Genomic DNA, 9,114 nt, shown 5'->3' on the forward strand with positions numbered 1-9,114 from the left:
AGAGAGAGAGCTGTGGGTTAATAGGGACAGACAGGGAGAGTTTGTAAAGCTAAAGAAGCCCAGCCAGTTGTACAGTCTGAGCTGATCCTATCAGCACCCTCATAGCCAACTGAGGCAGGTGCAGCATTCAGCTCTGCAAAAACATTCACTTAAAAACCAGTTGGAGTTACTGTGAAATTCCTTTTTTTCTTCCCCTGCTTGTAATACAGTCTTCATAACAAGCTCTGTTTATTAGCACTGTGGATCCTAGGTAAGTGAGTTTTTCAGTGATTCTTGTATTTTTTGGATGTGCCTTCTTCATTTGTCTGGATACTGTGAAACCCCAGGTTTAGGGAGTCACAATGTCCTCAGAAAGCCCTCATGAAGGAGCAGGTGGTAGGGTACTTGGGAAACCCAGTTGGTGGGTGGGAGGTTGTCAGGAGAGAGGCACAAGTGCAGGAGCAGGCAAGGCCTCTGCAGTGCTTGCTAGAATCTTCAAGGTCCAAGCAAGTGAGCAAGGGTTTAACCTCCGAGTGTCAAGTGAAGCAGGTTTTGCTTTACTTCTGCTAAGAATGTTTTATTCCAGGGAGGTAAAGGAAGAGATGTGATGTGTGCTCTTCATTCCTGCCATGAATATTTCATTCTGTGTGGCAGGGGCAGAGCCAGAAGCAGCACAGCTCTTGCTCTGTTTTCCCTGTGAACATTTAAGTGAAGGCTAAGCAATCTTGTATTGCTTAGCAGATAATAAGGGGGGGGGGGGGGGGGGCTAGCGAGCGGTAGGATAGGGTTAAATTATAAGTTAGGAGGGAAAGGGGAGGGGGAGAAAGTAAAGCTAAGGGGCCAATGAAAAGGAAGTATTTTGAATTGAGGAGCTGGGATTGGTTGGGGTAATAGTTAGTTAGGGCAGAGAGCCCTTTCGCGCCTCAGTTGGGTGCGAGAGGGCTGAGGGAGCAGGCTGGAATAATTTCCCTCCTCCCTCCCTTATGGTACAATCATTGTATGTTATTCAATGTGTGTTGTCTTTATTGATTGTCACAGTGGTGGGTAACCTGAGCCCAATATGGTTGATTTTGTTATGTGTTGTTAAAAGGCATTTGGGAGGGGGGGTATCTCGTGTAGCGTGGGGCTGCTACATGAGGTGGCCAATGAGCAAGAGGGGGGGCCGAAGCTCAGAGGCCGGGGTACTTACCCACGCTGGTGCGGGGCGGGGTAAGGAAATGGACTATATGGGTGTAGCTCTACCACTGGGTCGAGGTGGGGAGCAAGTTGTTAAGAAGGGGATAAAAGGGGGGGGGGGTGTATATGTTGAATAGTGTATTAAGTGTTAGGGGCTCGGGTCATGTTATAATAAACTGCGGCCTTTATTTAACCAAAACAAACATTGTGTGGGATTATAAAGGGGGAGGGGAAGCAATTGAAAGCGAGTCTTGCCTCTCCCAGTTTTTCTTGGGGTGGGAGGCTGCAGGAAGGAGCCAAGGATGAGGCAGGAGCTCTTGTGCCACTCTCCAGTCCTTATGAATATTTCATTCAAGGACAAGGTTGGGAGATGAACCAAAGCTGTGGCAGCCGATCATGCTTGCTCCCGCCGTGAACATTTGATTATGGGGGGGAGGGGGAGGAGTCAGAGACACGGAGCAAAAGCTCCCTCCATGAACCTCTGGTTTGGGGCTCTGGCAGTGGCTGCCTGGGACTGAGCTGTGGGTCTCATCTGGGTCTGGATGTTTCCCAGCCTTGACCTAAATAATAAAAGTATGCAAGGTCTGGCCAATCCCATCTGAATTTTAACCTGAGGTGATAAGGAATGCAAAAGTACACATCTAGATTTGCTTTGTTTATTGCCCCCTCAAAAATACCCCTGCCTGCTTTTTGTGAGGGCACGGTGTTAAAGGAAAACTCTGTATATAGTTTTCCCCCTGTCCGAACTCCAAACCAGAAATATGCCTTGTTATATGCTCCTACCTTTACTTGTGTAGAGGATGGACAGTAATCAAACAGCCTATTTCTGTGGATAAAAGAGCGCTTTACCTCCAGAAATGGCTTTCATTATTGTCCTCCCTGTATATAATGGTGATGTGCATTCAGCCTTGCACATTTTAAAGTCTGAACCTTTCTTTAACAGACGAAGACAAGCCTGCATCAAAAATGACCGAGCGATTGGGAGTCAGGATAGAGGTGGGTATTTTTTTTAGATTAAGGGACAGGCCCTTCAGTGAGGTTAGATCCTCTGGAACTGCTCAGGCTAAGTTTTCAGGAGGCTCCTCAGTGCTGAACTGGCTAAGCTAAATTCCCTGTACGTACCCGGATCAGTCCAGACTCCTGGGTTTTGCCCCCCCCTCTAGCAGTTGGAGACAGAAGTTTATCAAACAAACCTATGCCTTATCTAGGCTGGTGCCACCTACAGTCTGGCAGTATTCTTCTGTCTCCTAGCAGGTGGAGGAAGTGCAAAACCTACAGTCTGTGCTGAGGCCTAGTTTTTCAGTTCTAGATAGTATTGTTAGCTGGGTAAAAAGAAGGATAAAGTTAGAATAAGGTATAGGAGCGCAGTGGTTTGCCTGCAGGTCCAGTCTCCCGCCTCCCAGGGGGTTGTGAGGTCCGGAGGGGATCATCCCCCCTGGTTTCCGAGGCCGCTGAGGTGTGGGGTGCTTTGCCCTCCTGCCAGCGTGAATTCGTGACTGGGGGTGATACCGGGGAGCCCGGCTCACTCCCCCCAGTAGGTCCAGGACCCGGAGACTATTGGGCGAGTATATTTAAAAAAAAAAAAAAGTAAAAATTTTTTTTTTCTGTGTTCTGTCGGGGCTTCATTCTCCTTCTCTTCCGGTCGCATTTGGGTGCTTGCGCGCCATTTTTGCCACCTTCCGAGCGATTTTCGGGGCTGCTTTTTGCTGCAGCATGCCGCATCGGGCCGCTTGTAGGGCCTGCAGCACCGCACGGGCGCAACTGTCCTGGGACAATTTGTGTTCCGATTGCCTCTCCGGAGGCAATGGAGTCTCTGCGGCCACGACCAGGGACCTGGTGAGGGTCCAAACAGTGACCGGAGCATTTGGGGACTTACATTCTTCAGGTGCCGACCCATTCCCGTGGGAACGCCCCAAGGCGCCAGCGGCACGGGGGGAGGACGACCCTCCACCGCGATTGTCACCACAACGCAGAGTCCCTAAGGGGGACAGACCTGCGAGACCCAGCTGTGCTGCCAATCCAGAGGTCCCTGAGGGGGATCAGACAGATTTGTCTTCAGACTCTTCTTTTTCGTCTGATTTCGTGTTGCTTATGCATAAAGCCTTCAAGGCCCGCAAAGATTGCCATTTAAATACAGTCTCGAGCGGTATGTGATCCGAACTGTGCGTGCGGCAAACTCAGGTGCGCCCGGCTCTAATGCACCTCTTTCTGCCGCACCTTACTGTATTGGCCTGTTTGTGATAACCAAGATCAATGCCTGTAGCTCAGATGGAAAGTAGGACATCAGGAAATGCTAACATATCTCTTTTCTTTCTCTTTCCGGTTCCGCTCATCCTGCAAACTTCAGCACCGGTGCAACTACTCCCACCCCTCTTTCCACTGCTCCCTCTGCTCTCCCCTACCCCAAGCCTCCCCCTCTCTATCTTCCCTCCACCCTCTCCCATCAATCTCCCTGCCTTATCTCCTGTTCTCCCCTTCCATCTTTTTCTCCTTTGCTCCTTCCTGTTATTGTATCGACTCCTCCCACCCTCCTTCCAATGCTCTCTCTGCTCTCCCTCCTCTCCCCTAGCCCATGCCTCCCTTCTCTATATCTCCCTCCTCCTTCCTCTCTGCCCACCTGCCTTTGCTGTTCTCTACTTTTCCTCCCCTTTCTCTGTCTTGTTTATGCTTCCCCTTTCCCCTTTTCCTTTCCCTTACTTCTCCTTGACATCCCGTGTGTGTTTGGTCTGATTGCAGTGCATGCGCTTCGAAGAAAAAAAAACGGTAAGGAGACTTTGCAAACATCGCTTTGTGCCCTGTAATACTTTTAAAGGTCCTTGGTCAGCGGATTTGTCCGGCTGAGTTCGGAATATAGCTGGACAAACTGCAAAGTGTTAAAATTGTGGGCCAATGAATGGCTAACTTACCTGGATAAAAAGAGATGACTGGGTGTGGGGCTCATGTTTAGCTGGGTAGCATATAGTTTTCCCCCTGTCTGAACTCCAAACCAGAAATATACCTTGTAATATGCTCCTACCTTTACTTGTGTAGAGGATGGACAGTAATCAAACAGCCTATTTCTGTGGATAAAAGAGCACTTTATCCCCAGAAATGGCTTTCATTATTGTCCTCCCTGTATATAATGGTGATGTGCATTCAGCCTTGCACAATTTAAAGTTTGAACCTTTCTTTAACAGACGAAGACAAGCCTGCATCAAAAATGACCGAGCGATTGGGAGTCAGGGTAGAGGTGGGTATTTTTTTTTAGATTAAGGGACAGGCCCTTCAGTGAGGTTAGATCCTCTGGAGCTGCTCAGGGTAAGTCTTCAGGAGGCTTCTCAGTGCTGAACCGGCTAAGCTAAATTTGGAAATATTTCCAGCCGCCAAGCTGTGATTGAAAATGTATCCAGTAAACAGAATCAACTCTTGTGGTCACTTAGCAGCTCTTCTGAAAACTTACCCCTTACTTTGTATACAGAAATGGGCACAATTAACTTTGTGATAACCAATATCAATGCCTGTACCTCAGATGGAAAGTAGGACATCAGGAAATGCTCACATACCTCCTTTCTTTCTCTTTCCGGTTCCGCTCGTCCTGCCAACTTCAGCACCGGTGCAGCTACTCCCATCCCTCTTTCCACTGCTCCCTCTGCTCTCTCTCCTCTCTTCTACCCCATGCCTCCCCCTCCGCATCTCCCCTCCTCCCTCTCCCATCAATCTCCCGGCCTTATCTCCTGTTCCCCCCTTCCATCTTTTTCTCCTTTGCTCCTTCCTGTTATTGTATCAACTCCTCCCACCCTCCTTCCAATGCTCTCTCTGCTCTCCCTCCTCTCCCCTAGCCCATGCCTCCCTTCTCTATATCTCCCTCCTCCTTCCTCTCTGCCCACCTGCCTTTGCTGTTCTCTACTTTTCCTCCCCTTTCTCTGTCTTGTTTATGCTTCCCCTTTCCCCTTTTCCTTTCCCTTACTTCTCCTTGACATCCCGTGTGTGTTTGGTCTGATTGCAGTGCATGCGCTTCGAAGAAAAAAAACCGGTAAGGAGACTTTGCAAACATCGCTTTGTGCCCTGTAATACTTTTAAAGGTCCTTAGTCAGCGGATTTGTCCGGCTGAGTTTGGAATTTAGCTGGACAAACCGCAAAGTGTTAAAATTGTGGGCCAATGAATGGCTAACTTACCTGGATAAAAAGAGGTGACTGGGTGTGGGGCTTATGTTTAGCTGGGTAGCAGCCCTGAAGTGAGATAGATAAACTTACTCCACTGTCTTTGGGTCTATCCGGCGGGAACTCGTACCTGGGTAAGTCCAGCTAACTTCCTGCTCTCGGCACCGCTCATGGACCTATTAGTTTATAAATATAAATGAAGAAACATTTTGTTGGTATTCAGGGATTTCACAGTGCTAATCAGTGATTTCTCAGACGAGGAGTCCCTCAGATCACAGGGAACTGTCTGCCCTCTATAGTTACTCCAGTGAGCCATAGCAAATGGTTTAGTCCACTCACTACCCTAAACTAGGTCCTCCTCTGGGAGGTGCTTAGACCTTAGAAAAGGGACCCAGAAAAGGCAAAACAATAAATATAACAATTGAGGAATCACTAAATAGCAGTCAAATGTTTATTTATTAGCACAATCTGTGGTCAGAAGACCTCCTCACTGATTCAGATGCTTGTTGGTTACTCCAGCTCTACCTGACACAAAAACCTGAAAGAACTGTGTGAGGCTTGGTGCAGGACCCTGCTGATACTCAGTAATAACCTGTCACTAATCCTTCACAGAAACAGTGCTAATAAATGAATGTTATAATATATAAGAAAAGGATTTACAGTTAACTCAAAAGGCTTGGAAAACTGCAAACAGCAAAGAGGAAAAAAGGAAAGGAGCAGTAACTGCTGGTACTTAACAGTTTGTCTGCAGAGTGAAATGCTGCTTCCTTCCTAGTCAGATATGAGAGTGCTGTGTAGAGATGTGAATCGTGTCCTCGATCGTCTTAACGATCGATTTCGGCTGGGAGGGGGAGGGAATCGTATTGTTGCCGTTTGGGGGGGTAAAATATCGTGATAAATCGTTAAAATCGTTAAAACCCGCTAAAATCGTTAAAACCCGCTAAAACCCACCCCCGACCCTTTAAATTAAATCCCCCACCCTCCCGAACCCCCCCCAAATAACTTAAATTACCTGGTGGTCCAGCGGCGGTCCGGAACGGCAGCGGTCCGGAACGGGCTCCTGCTATTGAATCTTGTTGTTTTCAGCCGGTGCCATTTTCCAAAATGGCGCCGAAAAATGGCGGCGGCCATAGACCAACAGGATTCGACGGCAGGAGGTCCTTCCGGACCCCCGCTGGACTTTTGGCAAGTCTTGTGGGGGTCAGGAGGCCCCCCCCCAAGCTGGCCAAAAGTTCCTGGAGGTCCAGCGGGGGTCAGGGAGCGATTTCCCGCCGCGAATCGTTTTCCGTACGGAAAATGGCGCCGGCAGGAGATTGACTGCAGGAGGTCGTTCAGCGAGGGTTCCGGCGCCTCGCTGAACGACCTCCTGCAGTCGATCTCCTGCCGGCGCCATTTTCCGTACGGAAAACGATTCGCGGCGGGAAATCGCTCCCTGACCCCCGCTGGACCTCCAGGAACTTTTGGCCAGCTTGGGGGGGGGCCTCCTGACCCCCACAAGACTTGCCAAAAGTCCAGCGGGGGTCCGGAAGGACCTCCTGTCGTCGAATCCTGTTGGTCTATGGCCGCCGCCATTTTTCGGCGCCATTTTGGAAAATGGCGCCGGCTGAAGACAACAAGATTCAATAGCAGGAGCCCGTTCCGGACCGCCGCTGGACCACCAGGTAATTTAAGTTATTTGGGGGGGGGGGGTTCGGGAGGGTGGGGGATTTAATTTAAAGGGTCGGGGGTGGGTTTTAGCGGGTTTTAGTGTGCCGGCTCACGATTCTAACTATTTATAATGATAAATCGTTAGAATCTCTATTGTATTGTGTTTCATAACGGTTTAAGACGATATTAAAATTATCGGACGATAATTTTAATCGTCGTAAAACGATTCACATCCCTAGTGCTGTGTAACCTTTTCCTGTCACCCCACAGCTGTACTTCCCAGCTGAAACAGGTCTCTCTCTCTCTCTCTCTTTCTGCTAATTCCAACTCTCATTCTCTCAGCCCGTTCTATCACTCTAACAGATCCTCAGCAGCAGTGCAATGTCTGCTGAAACGAGCATCTCTCTCTCAGTGTTACAGTCTCTCTCTCTCAGAACTTAGCAGCAGGGTGAAGACATCGGTCCTGGGATTCATCCCTCAGCTCCAGCTCCTGGTGCCAGTGGAACTCTGCGCTCTTATGCTGCTGCCCTGCTGAAGATCATCTGAATAAAAAAACCTTCTCTCAATATACCAGACTAGGAAAATGCTCCGCTGCGATACATCATAACTCTCATTGCTTGACGGTATGCCAATCCGTCCCTTCTCTGCAGCCTGCCCGCTCCACAGTGTATGAACCTTTCTCCATACATTTGCAACTGTTGCTATGCCTATCATTTCCATGGGTCTTTTGACTATAACTGCTTATAGAAATCATTCTGTTTGACAGAAATGAAACAAGTAGGATTCCTTTAGTTCACGGGTCCCCTTCAGTTCATTTTGGACCCTTAGAGTTTAGAGTCAGAGTTTAAAGCTTTTAAAAAAGCTCTAAAAGCATGGCTTTTCGAACAGGCTTATATTGACTATCTTGAAAAAAAGGACTAATTGGTTTAAAGAAACATTATTTTTATCTTTGTTTTATGTTCATTTATTAATAATTGATTAACAATTTTATTTTTTATCATATTTTACTGTACCTTTTAGATATTTCAGTTTGATTTTATGATTTTGTAACATGTAAACCGTTGTAATGTATATTATGAACGATGGTATACAAGAATTTTAAATAAATAAAATAAATAAATAAAAAAGAACCAAGTTGGCTCCACTGATTTCATTTTTATATTTTGTTTTCAATGAATGCACTTCTCTAGCTGAGATGCTTGTTCAATTAGTCCTCCTTTAGTCAGGCATCAAGGGTTTGACAGTTGCTCACAGATTAAAAGAAGTGGTCAGTTGGTTCCATGGTGTAGTGGGTATCACATCTGCTTTACATGCAGAAGGACCTGGGTTCAATCCCCAGTGGAGCCATTTTTAACTTGCTGCAGAAACAGGCATGAGAGTCTGAGTGCAAGGATAACTGAGATACCGAAAAAGCAAGTTGAAGACCAATGGGTTCCATATATGTGCAGTGGAAACCCCACCTGTCAGGTTTTCAGGATACCCACAATCTATATCCGTGGCATAGATTTACAGGCCCTTCCTTCTATGCTTGCTACTTGAGCTCATGCGAATTCATAGCAGATATCGTCTTCCCCAGAAGAAGTGTGGGAATGGTTACTGGAGACGAAATAAGGAAGCTTTAGGTAAACTAAGCCAACATCTTGTGTGGTAAAAAGAATTCAGCAGTGACTCTAGGAAAACAAATTTTTCATGGTAGATGGGATGGCTCTTGGAAGATCTATTTTTTGCCAAGAGTAAAAAATGTTAGAATGTGAATGGTGGCTGAGGCGATTATCCCATGAATTATTCAAACAGTATTCTAAAATAACTGGATAGGTGTTTGAAAGAGTAATAAGGAAGAAATCAGTCAAGGAAATGGTTCCATGGTGTAGAGGTTATCACATCTGTTTCACACACAGAAGGTCTTGGGTTCAAGTCCCAATGGAGCCCCTTTATGTTTCTAGCAGTGGATGAGCATTTTATAGATGTTCGGCCATCAGCTGTATTGGTGTCAGTGAATGCTTGCATTGTTATGGGACCTTGTTAGGAACAGCTTGGGAGCAATCCTACAAACATCTTGCAAGCACAGCTATCCAGGAGGGTTGAGTGCAATAGAAGACAGTGACAATAACTGTCTTGCAGTAGTCCTCTTGTCCCTGAGGTGGTCATCCCCTGTGATGGACTGCAACAGTA

At 47.2% G+C, this 9,114-nt stretch overlaps 1 long non-coding RNA gene and 2 other non-coding genes across 3 annotated transcripts; all 3 read left to right on the forward strand.

Moving 5' to 3' along the window:
- Positions 1–3,738: 3,738 nt before the first annotated feature.
- On the forward strand, positions 3,739–4,877 carry LOC115088739. Its single transcript, XR_003855847.1, has 3 exons — positions 3,739–3,918; positions 4,332–4,384; positions 4,743–4,877. It is a non-coding gene; the product is annotated as an uncharacterized LOC115088739 (long non-coding RNA).
- Positions 4,878–8,216: 3,339 nt separating this feature from the next.
- TRNAV-UAC lies at positions 8,217–8,289 on the forward strand. The gene has a single exon. It is a non-coding gene; the product is annotated as a tRNA-Val (tRNA).
- A 509-nt stretch (positions 8,290–8,798) lies between these two features.
- On the forward strand, positions 8,799–8,871 carry TRNAV-CAC. Its single transcript has one exon. It is a non-coding gene; the product is annotated as a tRNA-Val (tRNA).
- The last annotated feature ends 243 nt before the right edge of the window (positions 8,872–9,114 follow it).

Source organism: Rhinatrema bivittatum, chromosome 3 (assembly GCF_901001135.1).
Source record: "Rhinatrema bivittatum chromosome 3, aRhiBiv1.1, whole genome shotgun sequence".
Taxonomy (NCBI): Eukaryota; Metazoa; Chordata; class Amphibia; order Gymnophiona; family Rhinatrematidae; genus Rhinatrema; species Rhinatrema bivittatum.